We start from the raw sequence: 27,446 nt of genomic DNA, 5'->3' as shown, positions 1-27,446 counted from the left end.
AAAAAAGTAGGGAAACATTTATATCTAACTGTTAACACTGATTGCATCAGGGAGCTGGATTGGAGAGGAATAGTAAGACTATTAATTTTATTTCAGACACTTCTTTATTATTTCAAATATTACAAAAGATATGTATTACTTTTGTAATTCAAATGATCAGAATTTTTAAAAACAGAATTAGGAGAGGAAATTCAAAGCAAATCAAATTACTTTGACAATCACTGGAAGGCAGAATGGAGCTGGTCTCCTGGCATGGGGTCTTAAAGCATTGAACCCAAGGGGATGCACAGCTAATAGAAGGCACCCCAGCTATGCATGGGGGTGGGTTGAAGGAGAGCCTTTTAATAGGGCTGACATTTTCCTTGAAAAGCAGTCATGACTCTTCTCTAATATAAGCGGAAGGACTGAATGAGACCCCAAAGTGACAGGCTACAGCAAAGCAGTCAGAGGGATTTCCCTGGCGGCTCAGTGGTGTAGACATTGTGCTTTCACTACTGATGGCCCAGGTTCAACCCCTGGTTGAGGAAATAAGATCCTGCAAGCCGCTACCTGGCCAAAAATAGAAACAAAACAACGAAGGAAAGAAGTCAGTAAATTTTTCTGTAGAAGACCAAATAGTACCTCTATTAGAGTTTGCGGACTGTTTGGTGTCTGTCACAACTGTTCAACTCTGTCACTGTAGCGTATGTACATGAAATGGGCATAGCTATGTCTCAATAAAACTTTGGAAAAAACAGGTAATGGGTGCATTTGACCCCAGGGCTGACCTCTGCTACAGAACATGGGCATAGTTGTTTTTTAAAAGCAAACCATTTCATTGAAGTATATCTAATATATGTACGATAAAAGTATGCCAATCTGATGAATTTTTCAAAGGGAACACATCTTTATAACTACCACCCAGATTAAGTTGCAGAACATTACCAGCACACCAAATGTGTTCCTTGGGCTTCTCCCAGGTATCCCCAGCCCCCAAAGATAGCCACTAATTTTACTTCTGTCCTCACAATTTGTTTTGCATGGTTGTAAACTTTATATAAATGGAATCATACAACACTTTCTTTCCCTCAGTGATATGTGAGATCCCTCTATGCTATCGTGTAGTTTTGTCCAATTTCATCACTATACAGTGTTCTATATATACTGTTGCAATTATCAAATTGTAAGAATATGTCACACTTTATATATCTGTTCTGATATTGATGATATTTGGGTTGTTTCCACTTTGGGGCTTGCTATAGAGTAAATGTTTTTGTCCCTTTAAAATTCATATGTTGAAACTTAATCCCTGTTGTGATGGTATTAAGAGGTGGGGTTTGAGGAAGGTAATTAGGTCATATGGGTGGAGCCCTCATGAATGGAATTCGTGCCCTTATAAAAGAGACCCTAGAGAGATCCTTGTCCCTTCCACCATCTGAGGACACAATGAGAAGATGGCATCTATGAATCAGGAAGTGGGCCCTCACAGGACACCAGCTCTGCTGAAACTTTGATCTTGGACTTCCCAGCCTCCAGAACTGTGAGAAATTGATATCTGTTGTTTACAAGCCACTCAGTCTATGGTGTTCTGTGATAGCCACCTGAATGCACTAAGACAGGGCTATTACAAACAATGCCACTCTGAATATTCTTGGCCCTGTCTTTCGGTGCACACATGTCCTTATTGCTACTGAGCATATTCCTAGAGAACATGTGCTACGTCCAGCTTTTGTAAATACCAAGTAACTTTCCAAAGTGGGTGTCCTAATCTGCCCTCCTGTCCTAAGCATATGAGAGTTCCAGCAGTTCCCAGCATTGCCAACACTTGGTATTGACAGATTTCTTTGTAATTTTAGCCATTCTTTTATATGTGCAAAATTTTTATGCAGCAAAGTTCAAAAATCTTAGGTGTTCATCTAAAAGCTTTTACTCATATAAAAATTATTTGTGGTTTGAATCACATTCCCTTAATTACTAATGATGTTGACTCTCTTTTGACAGGTTTATCTGCCCTTTGGATTTCTCTTTTGTGAAAAGAGTATTCATGTGTTTTGCTCATTTAAAAAAAAAAGGATTTTCTTTTCCTTATTGATTTACAAGAGTGTTTGAAATATTCTGAATACGAGCTCTCCATTGATATCTTTATTCCAACTATCTTCTCCCACTATGTGGCTTGCATTTTCATCATCTTAATGGAGTCTTTTGATGAACAGAAGTTCTTAATTTTATTGAACAATTGATAATTGATCAATTATATTTTCCTGGTTATTTGTGTGTGTGTGTGTGTGTGTGTACCCTGTTTCAGAAATATTTGCTAAGAGAAAACTGTTTCTATACTCACAATACTTCTGAATGAAATGTGTTGAATTTTTTTCCCTCAAACCAACCAGTTTCCCAATCTTGGAACACAAACCAGGTATCCTATAATTTGACTCAATTCTGACACTAAACTCTGCAAGTTAAGGGCTCAATTCCCACAAGATCGTCCTCAGTCAGATGCATGTTAGAAGTAACGAGTGCCCCAGGCACCCATACTTCCATCTGACTTGGCTACAAAGTCAGGAGTTCCCACAACTCCCCATATTTGATAATTTGCTGGAACAGCCCACAAAATTCAGGAAAATATTTACTCATAAAGGGTACAGATGAAGAGGTACATAGGGTGAGGTCTAGAAGGGTCACAATCACAGAAGCTTCTGTCTTCGTGGAGTAGAGATGTGCCACTCTCCACAAATGATATGTCCTCCCACCCAGAAGCTCTCCAAATCTCATAGTTTAGGGATTTTTATGGGGGCTTCGTTATATAGGCATGACTGGCTTTTAACTCAATCTCTCCAGCCCCTCTCCTCTCCCTAGAGGATGGACAGTGGGGCTGGAAGTTCAAAGCCTCTAATCATGACTTGATCTTTTTGATGACAAGCCCTGGAGTAGGAAATGGCCACTCAACTGAGGATGGACACATGCATGCCCCATCCTGAAGTTATCCAGGAGACCACCAAGAGTTGCTTCATTAGGATGAAAGAAGCTCCTTTGACCCAGGAAACTTCAAGGGATTTAGGAGCTGTGTGTCAGGAAACAGACGCAGAGTCCAATACATATGTCTTATTATGTCACATCTGCCTATCCTAAAAGTCATGAAGACGTTTTCCTATGTTGTCTATTAGAAATGTAAAAATGTTCCTGTTTTACCTTGTACATTTGAGTCTACAACCATCCGAACAACCTCAGTCAGAAACGTTTAGGAGTGAGCATTACCCACTGCAATAGTTTCAGTCCCTGTGTTCTTCCAGAACCTTGACATTTGCCATCAAGAGGTAGAGTTTATCTTCCCTTATTTTCAACCTGGGGTGGCCAACAGAATTCTCAACCAGCAGAATGCCACTGAAGTGACAGCATGACTTTTTCCAAGAATAGGTCACAGAAAGTGATGTGGTTTCCACCTGGCTCTCTCTGTCTTAGGACATCTGCTTTGGGTGCCTTGGCCACCGTGTAAGAGAGCCAGCTTCCCTGAAGCCACTATGCTGGAAAGACCACACTGAGATATGATATACACCCGAGGAACCCCGCTGTTCCAGCCCCCAACCAGGGGTATAAGTCTGTCCAGCCCAGATGCCAGACATGAGCATCTAGGTGACCTAGACTTCTAGGAGACCCTGCTTTTGCCACATGAGATACCCTGAGCTAGAACTGCCCAGCCAAATGACCCATCTTTCCAGGCTCTGGACTTCTTTGGTGGCTCAGTCATAAAGATTCCAGGCTCTAGCTTAGCCCTAGTTTTACTGGGAAAACTAACCTGTGACTGGGGTAGGCTGGTTTCTACTCCTGCTGTTTATTTCAGGGGTGTGTTTTCAAACTCCAAAGACAAAGGAAGCTTTGACTTTCCTTTTTCAAGCCTCATTTCAATCTATTTAGTGTCTATGCAAATGGAAGAGCCCGTTCATGAACTGAGAAAGACTCCTGGAGATTAAACAGATGGGAAAGATGAGATAAGATGGTCCCCTTGGATACTCTTAAAGGGTAGTGAAGTCTTGGTGTTCATCCAGAGAGATTAGCTGAGGATCACTTCACTAACTTTGGTCAGAAAGATAAGACCCAAAGCAGGGCTGGAGGAAATTTTACCCCATCCAAAACTGGAATAAGGCTGATTTCACAAAGAGATTTCCCTGCTCTAGAGTCCCTGTCACTCAGCTTCTGTCTCCAGCCATCTAGCAGTTCAGGTTAAAGAAAAAACTCCTTCCAATTAGTACTCAGGGACTAACCAGGCCTTGGGGATCCAACCCAGGGAAAAAGGCTGGTTCTACTTCCTGGAGGCTTAAGTGGAATATGCAAATCATTGTGTTAGAATTATCAGCAGAACTGCATTTTTCACTTTGTTTAAAGTGATGCTTGGATGGGGAGACACATGTGCACTCGTAGGTGATTTGTGCCAATGTATGGCAAAAACCACTACCATATTATAAAGAAATCATCCTCCAATTAAAATTAATTAATTAATTATTTTTAATGATTACTTGCTAATAATGGCAATAACACCTACCTCTATGCACAACCATATTATCTACCTGTTTATTCCCCACTTCCACACCACCACACAAGCTACAGGAGATCAGAGACCTGGGCTGTCCACTTCTTGCTGCTTCCCCTGCCCAGCCCAGTGGGCTCCAGAACAACTTCCTGAATGAATGAATGAATGAGTGAGTGATAAATGATAACAGCAAACTTTTAGGGGCACCTACTCCAGGCAGGCACTGTCCATTATTTCACGTCCTCCTTCAGCTTCCCTTGAGGGAAGGGTGGTTGTCTTGGTTTTACAGAGATTAGAAAATTTGCCCCAAATCTCAGACTCTCTAAGAGGCAGAATCCAATTTCAAACCCAGCCTGTCGGACTCACATAAACTCCTCTTTAATACTAAGCACAAAATTGGCCACAGAGGGGTCGGGGGAGACCACCCACCCTTTTTGTCTTTCCTGAGATAAGAGGGTTTTCATAAGGGCCTTGAAGACCAGAGTCTAAAACTCTACACTGCTCTGCTGAGCCTGGACCCAGCTTTGCAGCCCTGCCCAGAAACCTCTGCTTAGGCCAGGGTTCCTGTCCCACTTCTGTGGCCTGGGAACTTGCGGGGAAAGGGCAATTAAATTAACGGGGTCACGGAAAGAGGAGGAGGGTGAGAAGCTGGTGGCCGAATCCAGAAAGACCAGATTTCAATTTGCATAATAATTTTGTTAGCAACAATAGGCATCCAGGACATCTATTTAAAGGCTGTAATGTTAATTTAATGGGAAAAAAGCTAATACAATTCCCCTAGAATTTTTCAATTAAATTAATGTGATGGGCTTTAATGGATAGCTTAAGTAAAGAGCGTGAATTGGAGAAATATTGCATAAATTATACATACACTTATATATATGCCGCCCATATATATAATCTCTCTGCTCTAAGGTTCTGACATATTGAGAGGCCCTATGCTTAAATCTGGCAACCCGTTATAACTCTATTTCAATTAAAGTGACCCTTTTATTATCCAAGAAGGGGAGGGCTTCTTCCTGTGGGGTTTCTTCAAACCCCTACCCTTCAACAACACACCAGGAGACTACAGTCTTAAAGAAACAGAAGACTCACTGAACCATAGGCCGTGACAGGAGAGTGCACAAAAAGTCGATGATAATGAGACATCTCGCAACATAAAAGCCTCTTCCTCGATCCCTGCTCCCTAAAGACATCTAACGGGAGAGCAAATAAAATGGACTGAGTTTCAAGAACCACTTTACTTTCTTGAGCATGAATTTATTCACACGTCTCGTTCAGTGAGTGCGAACTGAACAGCCAGTAAACTCTGGATACCGTTGTGGACGCTTCCGGGAATGTCAGAGTGAGCGATCAAACGTGATCCCTGCCTAGCAAAAACATCCAGGCTGTGTTCAGTTATGCTCTTCATGCTTCTATATTGTCACTTGTTAAAGATGATGATATTAAAAGACACTTACTCCTTGGAAGGAAAGTTATGACCAACCTAGACAGCATATTAAAAAGCAGAGACATTACTTTGCCAACAAAGGTCTGTCTAGTCAAGGCTATGATTTTTCCAGTAGTCATGTATGGATGTGAGAGTTGGACTGTGAAGAAAGCTGAGCACCGAAGAATTGATGCTTTTGAACTGTGGTGTTGGAGAAGACTCTTGAGAGTCCCTTGGACTGCAAGAAGATCCAACCAGTCCATCCTAAAGGAGATCAGTTCTGAGTGTTCATTGGAAGGACTGATGTTGAAGCTGAAACTCCAATACTTTGGCCACCTGATGCGAAGAACTGACTCATCTGAAAACACCGTGATGTTTGGAAAGATTGAAGGCAGGAGGACCCTTCTCCTGCCTCATGACAAAGGACCCTCCTGACAGAGGATGAGATGGTTGAATGGCATCACTGACTCAGTGGACATGAGTTTGGGTGAACTCTGGGAGTTGGTGATGGACAGGGAAGCCTGGAGTGCTGTGGTCCATGGGGTTGCAAAGAGTTGGACATGACTGAGTGACTGAACTGAAAGATGATGACTGCAGGAGCCACAGGTCGCTGTCCAAGATGGTCCCCAATAACCTCACCACCTCGTTTTCTTATCTTTGTGTGGGACTCTCCCTCACTGAAGAGTGGAGCCAGTAGGATATGCAGAAATGGAGGAGGTGATTGCTAAGCCAAGATCATAAAGGATATCGCAGCCTCCTCTTTCTTCTCTCTCTCTCTCCCTCTCTCAGCTCATTTGCTCTGAGGGAAGCCGGCCACCAGGTTGTGAGGATGCTCAAGCAGCCCGAGGGGGAGGCCTATCTGGGGGAGGGACTGAGACCCCCTGCATCATCTTGCCAACAGCCATGTGAGTGAGTCACTTGGAGCAGATCCTTCAGCCCCAGCCAAGCCATCAGATGAGACAACAGTCCCAGCTGCCATCTCACCCTCTTGAGAGATCAGGAGTCAGAACCACTTTGCTAATCATCCTCGGGTTTCTGACCCGCAGAAACTGCACACGATGAAAATGTTTATCGTTGCTTTAAGCGTCTAAGTGTCAGAATAATCTGTAACACCCCAATAAATAGCAGACACAACAGTCTCCCCATTCAGCTAGCCTTGGGTGAAATCACGACGGAGGCAAAGTTGGTCCTCTCTTCAGGGTCCACACCTGCTTCCATTCGCCTTTCCCATTCCCTTTACCAAGGTCACACTCTCTGCTCCTTTGCTTAAGCTCTGACCTGATGCACAGGCTCAAAGCCTAACTGACCATTCTCAAGGGTATTGTCATTGTAATTAAAGTCTTTCGAAAAATCAAAAAGGATTTCAGATACTAAGAAACAAAGGTCTCCAGGTGAAATCTCAGGAAACTAAGGAGCTGTTAGGTACTGGGAGCACTTAGAGATCCTTACATCACTTCTCCCAGGGGCCCATGCTTTTTACTCAGCTTCAGCAGCCAAAACAGAGAGGGCACACAAGTGCTAACACTGACTCATTTCCAGTTTTTAGCATCAGTCTTTGTTTCCGTGGGCAACTTTTCTCCCTCACAGACTATGAGTTCATGAATTGCTGATACAAAAGATAAATAGCTAAGTGAGGTTTATATTGATTCAACTCCAAAATGGACCAGCAGTGAAGCCCTGGCTGTATCAGTCCACAGAGGTGGCTGTGAACTTGCAGGGAGCCCCAGACTGAGTCTTGGCTCGTGCATGAACACGAGTGAGTCCAAGCATCTCTCCAAGCCCATTTTCTCTTTCGTAAAGTGGGGATATTAATAGCTGTCTCACGAAGGTAGGAGGGAGCCTGGCATGTAAGAAGAGCTGAATGCACACTGCTCTTGTACAGCACCCTGCAGAGAGCATGGCAGAGGCAGCAGGAAATAGCCTTTCTGCTCAGCATCCAGCAAACTATCTCACTGAGCCTCACAAGAGCTGACACCTAAGGGAGAGGGCAGGTCTGCTGTGTCTGATGGTCAGTGCTCTCTGACTGGCAAGCTGGACTCCAGGGAGCTGCCCAGCTACCAGCAGCTCTGCTGCCCGCCCGTGCAGGTGGTCCCTCTGGGCTGTTTCCCAAGGGGGTTTCCCTCTGAGACAGACTGTTGAGTTGGCCCCTTTCCCAGGAGGCATGAGGGCAACAGCAAGGGGAGTAGGGAAGCCCGAGTTCCACAGGGTGGAGTGCAATGCTGTCCCTGTTGGGACTGACTCCCATCTGAAGTGGAGGCAGGCTGAGTCTTTAAGGGCAGCACATTTAGGAAAGTCATGTAGGGGTTGGGAGGGCTGTGTTTAGAGCATACCACCCATGGGATACCCCAAGCACCCAGATGCCTGGGTCCTTCTCCTGGTTTGTACAAACCAGGGTAAGAGAGCTGCCGCCCCACAGAGTCGGAAAGATGTGACTTGAGGGTTACCCCAGCCGTCTCCGCCACTGTGTGGATAAAGTCTGTCTGCAGGAAGAGAAAGCAGGGCACACAGTTCCTACTTCTCAACCATTTCCTTCCCTTTTTGAGCAGACAACTGGGTCCTTGTCCTCTGCAGCATGGTTCATCACTGTCTGTGAATGATCAATAGTAGAATCCAAACAAAATTCACTAGGGAAATGAGTACTGACGTCCTGTCTTATAAGTGAAAGTGGGCAGGTTGTGTTACAGAAATCAGGCAGCCAATGAGAGAATCAGGGAGTTTTTTGTCCTTGATAGGAGATGCTCTTTGCAGTGCAGGCTGTGATGGAGTGATGATCCTGATAATATCTGTTGACTCTCCCCCACATCCCTGCATCCATACATCAGCTTGTTCACCTATCCATTCATCCATTCATGCATCCACCCATTCATCAATGCACCAGTCAATTGATCCATCTATTCATCCATCCACCCATCTATTCTTCTATCCACCTACCTATCCGTGTGTCTATCCATCCATGTATCCATGTATCCATCCACCCACGTATCCGTCCATCCATCATTCATTCAATCATTCACTCATTCACTTGGCAAGAGTTTATGGAGTACCTAGGACATCCGTGGCCCTATGGGATTCCCAGTTCAGTGCGCACTTAACTGAGAGCCTACTCTATGCCTGCTGTGCTACCTGCTGGTTTGTGGAAGGGAATATGCCAGGGCCCTCCAAGGAGTTTACAGTCTGGTTATGGGTGGGGGATAGAAAAGTAAACACCTGTTAGAGTGAAAGGAGTCTAGAGAAACACAGAGGAGACCAAACCGTCTGTGATTCAAACTGGCCCACAGCGGTGACAGTGGAGCTGCCCAGAGCTTCTCAGTGTCCGCCCGAACACCACTGAAAGTAACTGTGCATCTGCTGAAGAGCTAGTGAGCGGGCAGCAGAGATAACTCACCACTGTTTCACCTGACCAGCTCCTCTGGGGAGAATAATAAGTGCTCTTCCATTGGCAGCCACGTGGTTCAGGCAGACCTGACCTCACTCATCTGCTCCAGGTCCGGCCAAGCAGAGAACCAAATACTCCTGGCTGGAGGAATGAGTTCTGGGGTGTGGGCAGCAAACCTTCCTTGAAACCTTGGTAGGAACCCAGGGAAAGGGAAGACTCTTTCTAATTCTAATGGGCCTGGAGCAGCCAGAACCCAGGCTTCCCACCACAGAGCAAGTGTGTCTGAGGATGATGCCAACACAAGGGAAGCAAGACCCAGAGGAGGAGAGAGGGAGGGAGCGTTGTTTGGGCTCCTGGATCCAGCCCTGCCTCCTCTGATACGTGAGCCAATAAATCCCTCTTATGGCTTCAAACAGCCTACGGTGGTTTCTGTCACAACCTAGAGTTCCAGAGAACACACTTGGCAACATTCAGAAATAAGACCCACGGCCATAACTGCTCCATCAGGCAGCTTTGTCTGCATATTGGGAGATAAAGTAGTGGAATGGTGGGTGGGCGGATGGGCAGGTGGACGAGCTGATGAATTGAGGAATGCTGTCTTGTTCACTGGTCAGTCGGAAACTCTTATACCAAGAGCAGCTTCTGTCAAGGACATGTAGGGTTCACCGACTCTCTCCTCAGGGGGGAGAGGTGACCTAGATTTTCGTTTTAGCCCGGCCTCTAATCTGCTGTGTGATCTTGAGCTGGTGACTGTCTCTCTCTGGGACTCAGACACCACAACTGCAAATGAAGGAACCGCAATGAGATCCACGTTTCTTGAAGTATAATCAGGAGAAGAGCAGTCTTTTGAAATGAAATGGAAAAATTATTTACACATGCATATGCTTAGGGACTGTGATGTGTTAAATTGTGTCCCTTCTCCCCTCCCCTCAAAGATATGTTGAAGACTCACAGACTTTCAGGCGTTTCCTTATTTGGAAGTAGAACAATTGTAATCACTTGTAATCAGTTAAAATTAGATCATAGTAGAGTAGGGTGGGCCCCTAGTCTAGCGTGACTGGTGCCCTTATAAGACAACTGCCATATGAGGACAGACACACAGGAAGAAGGCTAGATGAGGATGAAGGCCTAGATCACAGGGATGCAGCTGCAAGCCAAGGAATGCCAACAACTGCCACAGACTTCCAGAAGCTACAAAGAAGCAAGGAAGAACGCGTCCCTACAGCCTTCAGAGGGAGCGTGGTCCTGCTGACATCTTGATTTCCAGCTCCTAGTCTCCAAGACTGGAAGACAACCAATTTCTGTTGTTTTAAGCCCCCCAGTTCATGGTGCTTTGTTACAGCTGCCCCAGGGCACTGCTGAGGCAGTCTGGACGTCTTCTGATTCTGTATGGCCTGACCCCTTGGAGACCACCAGTCACACTCTTGCCTTAAAAGGTCTAACGATTCCTCCAGAAGAAACCCACTTAAATACATCTAATCCAGGGTTTCCACAAGCTCTTTGATGGCTGCTAAGATTTGATGATCTCTAATATCTGTTCCAACAGTGAATTTGTGGGATTGCTCTTAAGTTCATCATCTCAAAGGGAGAAGACACGGCTAGAAAAGAAGCCAGACGGGGAATGTGGGTAGGTCTAGTCAAACTTTCATCCTTTTCATATTTTAATTTTTTAAAAAAGAATCTGTGTATGTGGTTTTAAAATATTCAAACAGTTAAAAAAAAAAAGCCATACAATAAATCTCTGTACGTGGAAAATAAATCTCTCTTCCACACCTCTCCCTCAGGCCTTCACAAGACACTCTCTTATTTATTCACCTGGAGATAATTCTATGCATATATAACCACATATATAGATATGGTAGCCTACTATCAATATTCTTATTGTTTTCTGTAGTGTCTTTTTTAAACTTATCTTTAAGATTCTGTATCAGTAGCTACAGATCAAAGTTTCTCAGTCTTGGCACCACTGGTACCGTGGGTGCATAATTCTTTATTGTGGGGTCAATGCCAGGCATTGCAGAATATTTAGCGGCATCCCTGGCCTCCACCCACCAGATGCCATTAGTGCTGCCCATCCCCCCTCGGTTATCACAACTTATCACAACCAAAAGTGTCTCCAGACTTCGCCAAATGTCCTCTGAAGGGTAAAGCTGGACGGAGTGAGTACTGCTGATATAAATCTGCCTCGCTCTTCCGAAGGGCCATCCAGGCTTCCATTGCATAATTTACTGTCAGTCCCTTACTGGCAGCCACTTACATTGTTTCCAGTCTTTGGTTGGTGTAAACAATGTTATAATGAATATTCTTGCACAGGTGTCTTGGCGCAAAAACTTAAGTTTATCTGTTGGCTAAATCTGTAGGACATTGTCTCGTTCACCACTTAGTCAATATTGGTTAAATAAACATACAAATGGGCTTCCCAGGTGGCTCAGTGGTAAAGCATTTGCCTGCCAAGCAGGAGATGATGCGGGTGTGATCCCTGGGTTGGGAAGATCCCCTGGAGGAGGAAATGGCACCCCACTCCAGTATTCTTGCCTGGGAAATCCCACGGACAGAACAGCCTAGTGGGCTACAGTCCATGGGGTCGTAGAGTCGGACACAGCTTAGCGACTATACATACACACATGAATAGAAGGAGAACAGGAACCAGGAGCTTCCAATTCCCATCTTTTCTACTGAGTGGGGGAAATTCTGCCTAGAGTTGGAAATGAAGCCAAGGTGGAGTAAGAAGCAGCACCAAGGAATGGAGTCCTCATCTAAGCCCCTTGATACAGTCCTTCCTGAAGCCACCACCTCCTGGATTTGTCCACTCTGTGAGTCAATGCATTGTCTCTATGGCTTAAGCCTGTCTGAGTTAGGGTTTTGTAACCTTTGCACTCATCTCACACACTAGTAAAGTAATGCTCAAAACTCTCTAAGCCAGGCTTCAGTAATATGTGAACCGTGAACTTCCAGATGTTCGAGCTGGTTTTAGAAAAGGCAGAGGAACCAGAGATCAAATGGCCAACATCCGCAGGATCATCGAAAAAGCAAGAGTTCCAGAAAAACATCTATTTCTGCTTTATTGACTATGCCAAAGCCCTTGACTGTGTGGATCACAATAAACTGTGGAAAATTCTTCAAGAGATGGGAATACCAGACCACCTGACCTGCCTCTTGAGAAACCTATATGCAGGTCAAGAAGCAACAGTTAGAACTGGACATGGAACAACAGACTGATTCCAAATAGGAGAAGGAGTATGTCAAGGCTGTATATTGTCACACTGCTTATTTAACTTATATGCAGAGTACATCAAGAGAAACGCTGGGCTGGAAGAAGCACAAGCTGGAATCAAGATTTCCAGGAGAAATATCAATAACCTCAGATATGCAGATGACACCATCCTTATGGCAGAAAGTGAAGAGGAACTCAAAAGCCTCTTGATGAAAGTGAAAGTGGACAGTGAAAATGTTGACTTAAAGCTCAACATTCAGAAAATGAAGATCATGGCATCCGGTACCATCACTTCATGGGAATTAGATGGGGAAACAGTGTCAAACTTTATTTTTTGGGGCTCCAAAATCACTGCAGATGGTGACTGCAGCCATGAAATTAAAAGACGCTTACTCCTTGGAAAAGTTATGACCAACCTAGATAGCGTAATAAAAAGCAGAGACATTACTTTGCCAACAAAGGTCCATCTAGTCAAGGCTATGGTTTTTCCAGTGGTCATGTATGGATGTGAGAGTTGGACTGTGAAGAAAGCTGAGCGCCGAAGAATTGATGCTTTTGAACTGTGGTGTTGGAGAAGACTCTTGAGAGTCCCTTGGACTGCATGGAGATCCAATCAGTCCATTCTAAAGGAGATCAGCCCTGGGTGTTCCTTGGAAGGAATGATGCTAAAGCTGAAACTCCAGTACTTTGGCCACCTCATGCGAAGAGTTGACTCATTGGAAAAGACTCTGATGCTGGGAGGGATTGGGGGCAGGAGGAAAAGGGGACAACAGAGGATGAGATGGCTGGATGGCATCACCGACTCAATGGACTTGAGTTTGAGTGAACTCCGGAAGCTGATGATGGACAGGGAGGCCTGGCGTGCTGCAATTCATGGGGTCGCAGACAGTTGGATACGACTGAGAGACTGAACTGAACTGAACTGAACCTTTAACTAAAAGATTCCTGGATATCAACAGAAGTTTTAGTCCTCTAAGAGGCCTGTCCTGATCCAAACCCTCTTTTCTGGGCTCCTACGGACCCCTTGCTGTGTGCACTCAGTCAATTACTTCCTCTGTGACAGTCACCTCCATAGGTCTCCTCACCCCTCCATGCAGAGCCCCTGCCTAGATCAGATGCTCAGAAGCCTCTGTTGAATGAATGAATGTGAGTACCATATGACTCGCAGCCTCAACGCTTCTGCTAAGTAGGGGCTCAATAAATCCTTGTGAGGAGCCTTCTGGCAGCAGGAGAAGCCTCTTAACTCAATTCTGGAAGTTCTGCCAAAGGAGCAGAACAATACCAGCTCCAGGGCATGAGGCTGGGTGGGGAGGGAGGGGTTCCTAGGGGTTGAGGGGCTGTCTTCCAGGAATCTCTGCTGTCCAGAGCCACCCATTGGACTTCACTGGGCAAATGGCTTCTGAGATCTCTGACTGCACCTAAACTTTCCACTCACTTCCAGAACAGGTTTGGCTTCACTGGGAACCATCCTGCTTCGGCGAATCATGCCCCACCTGTTGCAAACAAAGCACACCATTTACGTCGTTCATGTTTATAAAGTGCTCTGAGTGTCTTGGACAAGAGCCTCCACACAAGCGCAAAGCTTCACAAGCCAACAGAAAGGACTAGAATCTCCTTCAACAGCTTCCACCCTGCAAAGTGGCCCAAATCCATCCCAGAGGATCCCGAAAGACCCAAAGGCAATAAGTAGGCATCCTAAGTGCCGGGCATGTTTACACACATTCTGTATTGACAAATGAGTACCTACTGTGTGCCAGGCGCTGGTCTAGGAGCTAGTCGGGTGTTCAGCAGTGAATGAAAGTTTTCATTCTAATGGGATGGAGGCAGGCAGAGAAAGGAAGGAGTCATTTCAAATACAAATAAACATTATAAAGAAAAGAGAACAGGGACTTCCCTGGCGGTCCAGCGGTTAGGACTCTGCATTTCCATGGCAGCAGGGTGGGGGGACGTTGATCCCTGGTTGGGGAATTAAGATCCCACAAGTTGAGTGGCACAACCAAAAAAAGAGAAAGAGAGAGAAGAGTGAGCGGGGTGATAAAGAGGACTCTGGAGAGGTGTTTCTTGAGGTTGGGAAATCACTCTCTCACCTCCTCAATCCCCACAGCCACTGGAAGTCACCTCACTGGGAGATGAGGCTACAGGTAAGAGAGCACAGGTAAGTGACCTGCCAAAGCCACACAGCCAGACAGAGAGGGCCGTGTTCAGGGTGCCTGGGGTTTGTTTTCAGCCGCTTTGATAAGACGCTTGGACACAGAAATGACTGTCATGAGAAAAAGAAGTTTATCATACTCGCAGATCCCGAGAAACAGGAGGCATGGCCCAACATGCCGGGTCCCACAGGGAAGCACCAGGGACTGTCAGGAGGTGGAGGCAGCAAGGGAAAAGTACAGGTGAGAACTTTTACTATGGTTTCTCCTGGGAGGAATGGGTGAGGCAGGGGAGCAGGCTCCAGATGGGCTAGTTGGAATAACCTCAGTGAGATCTGGGGCATGAGGGCTGTGCCCACGTTGTGTGTCCTGGGCGAGTAGGGCAGGTGGACAGTGGCTCAGAGGGTGAGAGCCCTGTCAAGAAGAGGGCCGGAGACGTGACCTCTGGATTGGTTGGTCTGCATCTGAAAGGCATGCTTCCTGGCAACTTGTTCCCTATCTCTAGGAATTCGCTAAACCCAGGAGGAGCAGGTCCCAAGATGTTCAAAGCATCAGAATATAGGAAATAAGACACAGCTAATATACAGACTCAGCCTGGGGGCTCAAACTATCCCCCCAGCTGCCCACAGTCACCGCAGGGACCAAGACCCTGGCTAAGTGGGACTCTCCACCTGTGGGAAGGATACAACAGGTCTGGTTCAACTACATAAGGAAAGAGAGGAGTTGCTCTGGTGTCACTTAGGACACTGTCTTGGCATGGGCCCGTTCATCCTCATAAGCCTGCAGACAGAAGGGTACAATGAGATACACAAAGGCCCTTAAACTGTGAAGCTGAGGAGAAGGAAAATGAGTTTGTGCTGCGATGCCCAAGAATTGTTTTATTTTCTTATAAATTCTGCCCCATTTCAATTCAGAGCTTGTTGTCAAGAGCAAAGGACAGAGGAGGTGGTGTCCTTGATTAAAACAACACAAATACTGTTTTCAAAAATGTAGCTGGCTGGTGCCGATGTTGTTTTAATTTGCTGGGACCAGATTGTCCAGCCCTCGTGGATTTTATCCCAGACAGGCTCGTTTGACTTATTCAGAGAAAAACTCTGTTTTCAGCCACAAACTGTACCCCTCACCCTGGCCAAATATGTTGCAATCCTTGCTAAAGGTCCCAACAGTTGTTGCCCAGGAGTCCCAAGCCCACCTTCTGGACGCCAACTCCAGATACTACTCACATGTCCTCCACGTGCCACTGACCCCAGAAGGAGACCACAGAGATGGTCCAGGCTTACCCTTAGAGTAAAGCAGGTTGAGCTACCAGCATATGGTAGGTACTCCGTAATTGTTTGCTGAGTGAATGAGTGAGCAATTGGATGGGTGGGTGGATGGATGGGTGGATAAGTGATGGATGTATGGATACATGGATGATCTGATAGATGGTTGGATGGATGGATGGCTGCATTTTCTTTAGCCATTCATCAACCGATGGCTTTGGGCTTTAGGCTCGGTTCAATTTCTACCAGGCAGGTAAAAAGAATTTTCTCTCTCTTTTCCAGTGAAATGTTTTCGTACCCATATTGACTAGAACAGCTCTCTCTTTTTTAAAAAGAGAGAGCTCCTTTATAAAAAAAAAAAAAAAGACAGGGTTTCCCTGCTGGCTCAGTGGTAAAGAACCCACCTGCCAATGCAGGAGAGACAGGTTCGATCTCCGGTCCAGGAAGATCTCACATGCCACGGGGCAACTAAGTCCATGCACCCCAAGTATCGAGCCTGTGCTCTAGAACCCGTGCTCCACAACAAGAGGAGCGGCTGCAATGAGAGAAGCCGGCGCACTACGCAGGAGTAGCCCCCGCTCTCCACAACTAGAGAAGAGTCCACACAGCAGTGAAGACCCAGCTCAGCCAAAAATACAAATAAATAAATATTTAAAAAAGCAAAAACAGGACTACTACTACATGATCCAGCAGTCCCACTGCTGGGTGTAACTCCAAAGGAAATGGAATCGGAATCTTGAAGGGATATCTGAACTTCCAGGTCAATGACGCATTATTCACAATAGCCATGACGTGGAAGCAACCTAAGTGTCCACTGACAGGTGAATGTCTAAAGAAAATGTGGCATATTTACACAATGGAATATTATTAGGCCATAAAAAAAAAAAAAAAAGGAGATCCTGCCATATGCAACAATGAGAACCTGGAAGACATTAGGCTCAGTGAAATTAGCCAGACCCAGAAACACGATACTGCACGGTATCGCTTATGTGTGGAATCTAAAAGAGTTGACCTTGCAGAAGCAGACAGTGGAACAGTGCTTGCCAGGGGCTGGGAGAGTACAGGAGATGGGGAGATGGTATGGTCAAGGGCACAAAACTTTCACTGTGAAGATGGGTAAGTTCTGGGATCTACTTAATACTGCTGATTAGTAGTACTGAACTCCATTCTTGAAATTTGATAAGAGTGTAGATTTTAAGTGTTCTCCCCACACACACACACACAAAATTGTAAGTATGGAAAATAAAGATAAAAGAATCCATCTCTGTCTCTTTCATTTTATTCTGCTCTCTTACTTCGTGCCTTAAACAAGTCTGGCAGCAGGAGAACACAGGGAGCTCATGAAGACAGTCTCTCCTTTAAAAATGACCATGATCTCACTCCTCCTCCCACCCCCGTGGAAACTGGAGCACGGCTCAAGGAGACCTGCTGTCACAGGATCCAGCTTACAGGCACAAAAGCCGGGAAATTTCAGAGCCAATCTGGGCCAAGGGAGGCCAGAGCTCATGAGCTGGGCTGAAATGATTCTTCCAGACTGCAGAGAAGAGAGTGGCCTGCCCGCCCGCCAGCCTGCCCAGCGGCAAACAGGAAATCCCAGAATTTATAGATGACCCCGTTACAAGGCAAATGTTTTGGAACAAATTGTTCTTCTTTTTAAATCCTTGTTTTCCACTAGTTCTTCTTTCTGGATTCCCCCCTCCTTTCCACCTTCCCGCTGTCCTTGTTAAACCGGGGCCACAGCGCCACCTGCTGCCCGTCTCGGGCAGAGGGCCTCCACTCGGACAGGCCCTGGGTCCTGCCCCCAGTGGCCCTGCCCTACCATGGGTGGGTGAGCGGCTTTCTGGCTCCTGTCCCAAGGGTTTGTGCTTAAGGTCACGTACCAAGCCGCAGGAGAACTGCTCCTTTGGTTCTTATGTGACCTGAAGACTCGTGGTAAGCTGTCTCCCCACCGCCCGTCCTCTGGGAGGGCTGGTGGAAAAAGCAAGTCATGCGGTATGACCGGCCAAGGCCAGGTCTCCACTCCGCGCGCACCAGCTGGGCCAGCTTTGGTCAATCATGTCAACCCAAGGAGCCTCGACTTCTTCCGGGCCCAACTGCAGCTACTTCGCCAGGTGGTCTGGAAAACGTGACGTGCACGTGCCACAGAAGATTCCCCATGGACGTTGGTCTCCTTTCTCTCTGTTTGGAGTGCTGCTCATTGAGAGGGAACAGCCGGGAGAGTCTTAGGGGCAAAGCCTGCACCTCGTGTTTCTCTCCCGACAGGAGTGAGGGCTCCACACGGGCACACCGCACCCGGGCACTCGATGAGCCTCAGCACAGGCCCCGCGTGTGAGCTGAGGACCCCGGGTGGGCTGCTTCCCCCTCTTCAGTCTCGGGTTCCTCCCCTGTATCTGGGGTGGCAGTCATGCCCACAGCACAAAGCTTGCTGAGCACTGAAGTGAAGGCACATCCAGAATTTAGTGGGGAGGACTTGGAGAGTAGTAAAGTCGCCCACGACCCTAGCTGTCATCATTATCGTGAAACGAACATGGTGCCTCACACATGGTAAGAAGCATTTGGTAAATGAATGAATGAAAATCATCAGAGGACATGAGACAGAAGTTAGTTACAGTTCAGGCACCGATGTGCCATGAGATACTAAATGTCTGTGCCTGACCCTTCCCATCCAGAAACCTTCCTTTATTGAGTATAGGATCCTCCACCCAGGACCTCACTTTTTCCACCTGTTGGATGGGCATGACATCCATCCTCCCTATTTCTGAGAGGCGATCTGTCCAGGGTTATGTGTGAAACAGCTTTGAAAAGTTTTAATAGAGTGTAGGAAGGAAGGAAGGCTTTATTTTCATTTAGGGTGGTTCCATGTACCTGGTGGCTTCACCCTCACCCTCCAAGGATTCCTGGGGCTCTCTGGGGGTATGTGGGGTTTCTCTTGATGCAAAGTGGTAGCCATGTCCCCGAGCCCCAAATCACTGGGTGGGGTGGGGGGAGGGGGTCAGATCAATTTTATACTACAGAGCCTGGGCTAATCAGCTCTTTTGCTACTGACCCAAGTTGAATACACTCCATGAAGTGAGTTCCCCTCTAGGAAAGCTCCTCCTCTAACCCAGAGAGAGAATCATGCCCTACAATGCGTCTCCAATATGGCGACTAGTTGGGGAAGAGATTCGAGGCAGAAGATGGGTGGGTTGGGTGACATCAGGAAGCAAGGCTGGGGGCTACCGTAAGCACCATGGCAGAGTCCCAGCCTAGTCTGGAGGGTCCCGGGGAGCCACAGAGTATTCGTAGCAAGGGAGGGACATGTCCAGAAAGAGAATTGAGGCAGCCGCATGAGGGATAAATTACAGTAAGGACTACACAGCTCCTTCCATGCTACGTGGCCTAGAGGTAGGATAATCGACCATCCTGGATCACCCAGGACAGAGGGAGTTCCCAGGGCATGGGGTCTTCAGGAAAACCCTAGGAGAGTCCTAGGACGAGCTGGACACGCTAATTCAGTGTAAACAGCGCCTCCTGGAGTTGTACAGTCCCAATTCTGACTCCTGCCCTCTAAGGCAGGCTTTCCCCTCACCTCCTCACCTGCTCTCAGATAACCTGTCTCTGGTCCCGCTCCCTCTCAGTTCTATTCTGCTGAGCAACAGCTAGCTTATTGGATTAATACACAGGGATGGATTGCACGCTTATCCCTTCTAGGTAAGCTTTACGCATTTAAACAAAGGCTTCCTGGAGACAATGTTTAATCCAACGGAGTGACTCTAACCATAAACATTTTTAACCCAGGAGAGGTGGGGGAGACACAGAGGTGCTAAGCGGGGAGTTGCCCACGTCGCATCCCCCACCTGGCATCCTGTCGGCGGCAATCTATTTCACCTTGCATGGAGCCAGCTGTGTCTTCCTGGCTTTCCACTCACCCTCCTGCCCTGGCAAGGGAGCCGGCGGGAGCCCAGGCTGCTTCAATATTCTGTAAATAATGCTGACTGCGGAACTTTATAGATAGACTCACAGAATCACAGCCATAGAATCACAGAATGTCAGAGGAGAAACAGATACTAGACATCATAGAGTCCAGGGTCAGAAAACACACCGCATTCAGGCTGCCACGTCCCCCTGCCAGGCCCATGGCAGACATCACTAATCCATCATGACACCGTCTAGCTGAGCTTGTTTGTCACCTTAGACTCCTCGGAGGCATTCCAGGAAGCGACTACCAATTATCGCGGACCTACTAATAATAGCTAAGGTTTATTGAATACACTTACTGCGTTCCTTTTTCCACACCCTTCCTCACTGTTACCACTTGAGTCACTAATTGTCTGCCAAGCCCTTTATATCAGTGTTTCTCAATCACAGCACCATTGACGAGTGGGCTGGACAATTCTGTGTTGGGTGTGGCGGGGGTGGGGGGATGGGCTGCCCCATGCATCCCTGGTCTCTACCCACCAGATATCTGTAGCGCTGCCCTCCCACCCCCCAACTCCCACCCAAGTCATAACAACCTAAACTATCTCCAGGCATTGTCAAATGTCCCCTGGGTGTGGAGGTGTGTGTGTGGGGGCATGTCCCTCCTGGTTGATAACTGTTATAGATAAGTTTTCTCTAATCTTCATAATACTCCCCTGAATTTGTATTATATGGATGAAGAAACCAAGGCCAAAAAAGGGCTCAAGACAAGTTGGTGACAAAAGCAGGATGCAGGGCCCAAATTCCCCTCCAAGGACTCTTCCTCCTCCAGCCATTCGGGAAATTCCGTTCGGGTTCATTGTCTTCGGCTGCAGATTCCCAGGGGAAGGAGTGGAACCTGCAAGGCTGAGAAAAACCAGATGCCTAATCGATGCTCCCCCACGTTTGACGAGGGTGCTGGAGGAGGACAGGGCCTGGCTTGGCAACCATCTTGGGCTCACCTCCCCTGAAAATGGCCCTGGGTTGTGGAGGCAGCTCCCCCCGGGGAGGAGAGGGTGTCTGGGAGCCTGCAAAGCTTGCCAGCGGCTTGGAGGCTGTTAGAGAAGAGGGAGCAGCAACAGCGATAATACCCTCCTTCCCGCCAATGTTGACAAGGCTCTCCCCACTTCATGGGGAGCATGTGAAACCTGGCTTTGCCCCCAGAGATTTGGGATTGAAATCCTGACAGTTTGGACATATAGCCCGTGGGCAATGTTTCCCTTCTCCGGGGCTTGTGTCTGTGCCAAGAATTCCTAACAAAGGCGGAGGGGGGTGGAGATTAATTAATTGTAACCCATTTTTTAAAAAAAGGGGGGATGCTCACGAAACTGACTGTAAGATGGTAAGAAACTGTCCATTTTTCTCCTTGGTAGTGATCAAAATGTCATGAGTTTCTACACACATATTTTACAGACGTTCCATAAATCCTCTCGCTGTGCTTCTTCCCTATAAGTAAGGTCCCCTGGGAGGTCATTGAGTTTCCTCACTACGTGTATTCAAGAGAAAATTGGATGTAACACTTAGAGTAGGCAGCGGTCGGGGGAGGAAGGGGGAGGGCGTCTGAGGAGAGAAGGTGAACCCAAAGTTCAGTGCCAAGGACAGCGACACCCCTTGTCTTGGAAATTCCTGACGTTTCCAAACCGTCTTTGGCTACTAGTGTACAAATAATCTCTTTGTACTATCTTTTTATTCCTTTTACATATTTATTTCCAACCACAAAAGTAATACTTTTTTTTTGCACAAAATCTGAAAGAGGAGAGGAAAGTAGAAACAAAACAGGACCCCCCACCCCCACCTCCCGCAAAAAAAAAAAAACCACAAAAACCCCCACCTGGGATCCCAAGATTTTTTGCTTTGTTCTGTTTTGTTTTGAGGATTTTCCTGGGCAATTTGATAGCATCATTTCAGCCACAGTAGTCCCACCTTCAGTGTGTGTGACAGGCACCCAGGGAGCTTGTTAAAACTGCAGAATCCCCAAGCCTGTACTCCCAAGAGTCGGGGAGGTTGTAGGTCAGGGGTGGGTCCCACAGATCTGCGTTTTTAATAAAACCCTTGGGTGACTCTGATGCGGGCAGACGTTGGACCACACTTTGAGAAATAATGAGTTTCAGGTTTTTCAGACCCTCCGCAAATCAAGAGATGTGAAAATCCAGATTTAAAATAAAAATTGGGGTGGTGGAGGGTGGGGGGAGTGAGGATTTGTTTTCTGGAAGGGCTCAGCTTAAACAGGCATTTCCCTTAGTGCTGCTAACATATGATTCCGTTCACACTCAGTGATTCAGCGACGCAGCCCGGACTTCATCCGTGCACTCTGGGCCAATACGGCAAAACGCCACCTTTTTACAGAGCAGCGGTGACACCCATCTGCTCGGATAAATTAACGTTTCCATCTCAGATAACTCATTTGGCTGGATCATCAAGGTTACATGCCAACTCAGAGAGAGAGGAGGAGATGATGTGGGGGGTGGGTGGGGGGCAGGAGAGGCGTTTTGCAATGTATAAATTGCAACACCGCCGCATTTTTGTAGCCAAAGGGTGGGGGGGTGGTGAACACAGTTATAGTGTAAGCCAAACGCACCCCGTTACTGTCTCCTTTCATAATTCCTGCTGATGCCTTGGGGTAGGTCACAGCCAAAGCTGCATCAGCTAAAGGTGGGTGCAGTGAGTTGGGGCTGATGTTCCTGTGCAAGACACTGTGTGGAGCACGTGTGAGTGTGAGCGTGTGCACCTGTGTGTGCACGCATGTGTGCACCTGTGTATGCGTGTGTGTGTGCGTGTGTGTGTGTGTGAGTGTTAGGGGGACTGCATCAAGATGTGAAAATTGTTCTAGACAATGAGATCAAGAATTTCGGTGAAGGGCATGGAGTCCATAGTAAAAAGGTATTTCTTTTTTTTTTTAACTTTTTACTTTGAAATAAATTTAGAGTTGAAGAAAAGGCTCGAGGATAGAACAGAGATTTCCTGTACATGCTTCGTCCAGCTTTCTCTAATGTTAGCAACTTACACAACTGTTGCCCAACGAGCCAAACCAGGAAACTAGCGTTGGCACATCACTTAACTAACCTACAGGTCCTACTCTCCATTTCACTGTTCGTTCTCTCCTCACGTCCTTTTATTCCTGCCAAACAGGTACTTTCAAGTCAGAGAGGGCTGGGTATGAACCCCAGCTTTGTCACTGGGAAACTGCCCCAAACTCTGCCGATGCTCAGAGTCCTGGCTTCTTCACCATCAAATGGGAGAGAGCCATCGCCATCTGATAGGATCCTGGTGAGGACTGCACGCAAAACTGTGTCCTGAACTTGGCACAAAAGTAGGCACTGATGTTCATTTTTCTTTTTTCCACCCTCTTTCAAAGGAGCACATTTTATCCTCAAGGACAAATGGACATTTGCATAAATTCCTGTTGGACCAGCTTGACTTAATCTCAGCTGCTGGTTCCGTTTTTTTTTTTTGGACTAAAAGAAAAAAAAAAAAAAAGACAAGAAGAGGAAATAAATTAGGAAACCATTGCAATAGCCCTAAGCCTGCACAGTGGCAATAGAGAGGTAAGGAGAGAAGAGGTTTAATAAACATTTCAAATGCAGAATAAAGAGGAGCTGATGACCGTTTGGATGTGGAGAAGGGAAATGGGAGGAGCCAAAGATTAGCAGATTATACTTCTGAATGACTGCTAATCCCTTTCACTGAGATGAGCAAAAGGAAGCAGCTCAAGGGAGAAGAGAGGCCAGACTCAGTAATAACCCTCACCAGCACTTGTTGAGTGCCTGATGTATGCCTGCCAGGTGCCACGCCTAGTGCTTTCCCAGACAGCGCGACTAAATTTTCTAAAACAACCAAAGAAAATTGTGACACAGAGAAATTAAGTCACTTGCCCACATAATTTTTGGGGAAGTATTAAAACAAAGTAACCCGCAGGCAGGACCGGCTACAGCGCTTGCAGGGATCACTGCAAAATATAGATGAGAACACCTTGTTAAAAATGCATTAAGTATTTCAGGATGGCGAGAGCAGAACATTAAACCAAACGCAGGGTCAAGGCCTGGTGTGACCGCACAGGTCTCAGGCCCTGCTGCAGGAAATCTATATGAGGGCAGGCACAAGGAAAGACTTTGAGACAAGACAAGAGCTAAGGAAGGGCACGGAGGGCCACACTCACAGCAGCCAGCAAGAGAAACGCACAAGGAGTAGCCAGCAAGTAGAAGCAGGAAGAGGAAGATGCACTCAGAGCCACCGAGGATGGAGGCGCCCCTCTGTTTGCCAACTGGGACATTGCTGTTGGCCTTGGAAGCCCAGTTTTCAGGAGTGGAGGAGGCAGAAGCTGACTGCATTAGTCAGTGGGCTGAATGGAAGTGTGGGAGCCGCAGGGCAGCCCTGGCATTCGTATCTTAAGAAATCCTTCCCTTGCCAAGATCCGAGGGCAAGTTTGTGGCACCACAAAAGTGATTTAAAAAAAAAAAAATCAAACCACTGAAAGACTGCTTCTCATTTGGGTCCCCTGGGCACTGAGAAATGCCTTTCTCCTTCGGCTCCTTCTCCTCCCACTTAGCCTCACAAATGTTTGGCTGACTCCATCCTCAAGTTGTGGCCGGGGACTGGAGCTGAAATGCCTTTGAGGATTCTTGTACAGCGACCACGAGACTCTCTTTCTGGGGACTTCAGTGCTGCCAAGGCTTCAGCGTGGCCGGGGGGGCTCGGATCCGGGAACGGGCTACTTTCCTTTGTTTGGACAGTTGCAACCAGGAGGGACAGAGTGTCATGGACTGTTTATTTATAGACATTGGCTGGACTGTGGGTCTCATTCCGAATAAAGATACTAAAAGGAAAAGAGGCAGCTCGTAGCTCCTAGATTCGGCCTCACAGAGGCAAACTTGCCTTCCGTGTCACAGCTTCCTGGTTTCAGTGTCCTCCTCCTGAATGGCCTCACTCCCTTTTTCCTTCCTAAGCCAGAGAGTCCCCAAATGATTGGAAGCCCCGGCAAACAACTGGCCTTCCAGGCAAGTGTGTAGGTCACCGACATTGGCACTGAACACTTGGACTTGCCATGACTGGTTAATTCCTGCCTGCATGCATGCTAAGTTGCTTCAATCATGTCCGGCTCTTTGTGACCCTATGGACTGTAGCCGGCCAGGCTCCTCTGTCCATGGGATTCTCCAGGCAAGAATACTGGAGTGTGTTGCCATGCCCCACTCAAGGGATCTGCCCCACCCAGGGATCGAACCTGCATCTCTTAGGTCTCCTACCCTGGCAGGCAGGTTCTTTACCACTAGCGCCACCTGGGAAGCCCCGGTTAATTCCTGAGTATAACAATAATCAGAGTTTTCAGCAAGTTGTATGTTTCTAAAAGTCACAGGAATGGTCCACACCACAGTGAAAGTTTAACTTTTTAAAAAATAGACTTCGTTTTTAGAGCAGTTTTAGGTTCACAGCAAAACTGAAAGTGAAAGTTGCTCAGTCGTGTCTGACTCTTTGTGACCCCATGGCCTATATACAGTCCAGGGATCGAACCCAGGCCTCCCACATGGCAGGCGAGTTCTTTACCAGCAGAGCCACAAGGGAAGCCCCAGCAAAATAGAGTGGAAAGTAAAGAGAGTTTCCATTTACCCCTGCCCATCAATGCATACTGCCTTCCCCCACTATCCTTATCCCCCAACAAAAGTGGGGCGTTTGTTACAACCAATGAACTGACTCACCATCATCACCCAAGCCCACAACCGACACTCTGGGTTTGGACAAATGTATAATGACATGTATAAGATCATACAGAGTGGTTTCATTGCCCTGAAGAGTCCTCTGTGCTCCACCTCCCTCAACCATCATCCCCCAGCCTCCCCCCTTCCCCAACCCAGCTGCTGGCAACTTCTCATCTGTTTACTTTCTCCATAGTTGGAATCATATGGTATATAGGTCTTTTAAGAGGTAAGCTTAATATTAGCTTTTGAAATATATGCTTAATGTGGAAAACCCCAACTGCACAGAAGTGGATGCCACTGCCAGTGTGAACCGGTCTGTATGAACCAGCTATGCTGTGCTGCGCTAACAACTCGGCCCTGAAACCTCAGTCCCCCCTAACAAGTCCATTTCTCAACCATACAAAGTCTGATGCAGGAAAACGGGGACTCCCCCCACCTGAGCACATGGCACCAGGGTTGCTGCAGCAACGGGGGGAGCGAGAGCCGAAAACTCCCACCTGCTGTTAAACCCCTCCACCCAGAAGCGACACACAGATACGCTCACCCTAATGGCCAGACTCGCCACTCAGCCTCTGTCAGACCACACGGAGACAAGATCGCACGTGAACACAAGGTCTACACAGCAAGCAGGACTGTCTCTGCCCCAAAATGAAAGTTATCTCCAAACCCTGATCCCACTCCACAGAGGTAACTAGCTCAGGTGACTAGCTCGGGTAACTAGCTCCTGGTAACTGCTGGGTTGATAACTTTCCAGATTTTCCTCTAATATATGCATATTTATGTATGTTACTCATAACCTACTCTCCTACACATTCACCTGTAGTGCCTAAAACTTCTTCTTTTACATAAATGGGACTGTGCTTTGCCTGAGTTCTTGCAATGTACTTTTTTCCCACTGGACAGTATATCTTGGATGTCCATTCCAGTAGCAATGAGCTTAAATGTGATTTCACAATAAAACAGTAAATTTAAACTGTTCTCCCGGTGCTCTCTGCTCCAGCTGTGAGCTCCGGGCCACAGGGATAGCATCTTATCACCGGTGCCATAAGTTGGGGCTTTCCTGTGTACAAGGCATGGTGCCAAGCGACCTACCCACTCCCAACACCACCAGAGAGATGATGCCGTTGTCATCTCCTCCCAGTGTTCAGGTGATGTACCTGTAGCTCAGAGATGTGAAGGAGTGTTCTGTCCAAGGTCACGTGGCTGGCGAGTGGTGGGAGGCCACCTACTGGACTCCATAACTTGGGTTTTTTCCTCCTTCTTGCCTGTGGCGCATTTTCAAAGCCTCAGTGGCTACCCTGGTCTTGGTACTAGATAGGTGTTCAATAGTATTTATTGAATAAATGGCTAGGAGGTGCCCAAAGACTGAAAGGAATTCCCCAAACTATACGGAAATGGCTATAGGCATCTGAGGGGCTTCCCAGGTGGTGCTAGCGGTGAAGAATCTGCCTGCTAACGCTGGAGATGTAAGACACGTGGGTTTGATCCCTGGGTTGGGAAGATCCCCTGGAGGAGGGCATGGCAACCCACACCAGTGTTCTTGCCTGGAGAATCCCAGGGACAGAGGAGCCCGCAAGCCTTTGGTCCATAGGGTCGCAGAGAGTCAGACGTGACTGAAACAGCTTAGCACACACACAGGCCCCTGGAGTATTTACTGCCAGTACCAGTCTCCACGCTTAAATACAGCGTGTCCTTGGATTCGTATTCTGATGATACTACAAATTCCTAAGGACCTAAGCCATGTGTTTCCTACTAAGTAGCTCCAGCTCCCATCAACACAGGGTAAGCGAGCGCATCTCACCATCCTGCTGGGAAGCCCCCGACTCCCTGGCACTCACACTGAAACACCCAGTCCCACCAGGCGGTGTTCTGCGTTTGCACCTCCCCT

The 27,446-nt window shown here is 47.2% G+C and overlaps 1 long non-coding RNA gene across 1 annotated transcript in view; it reads right to left on the bottom strand.

Moving 5' to 3' along the window:
* Positions 1-26,716, bottom strand: part of LOC129629924 (uncharacterized) — a 56,021-nt gene extending 29,305 nt beyond the window's left edge. Inside the window, exon 1 of the long non-coding RNA XR_008703386.1 lies at positions 26,651-26,716. This is a non-coding gene — a long non-coding RNA (uncharacterized LOC129629924). The remainder of the gene's footprint in view (positions 1-26,650) is intronic.
* Positions 26,717-27,446: the final 730 nt, after the last annotated feature.

The sequence above is a fragment of the Bubalus kerabau genome, chromosome 16 (assembly GCF_029407905.1).
Source record: "Bubalus kerabau isolate K-KA32 ecotype Philippines breed swamp buffalo chromosome 16, PCC_UOA_SB_1v2, whole genome shotgun sequence".
Classification (NCBI taxonomy): domain Eukaryota; kingdom Metazoa; phylum Chordata; class Mammalia; order Artiodactyla; family Bovidae; genus Bubalus; species Bubalus kerabau.
This window is presented reverse-complemented; position numbering and strand designations above follow the sequence as displayed.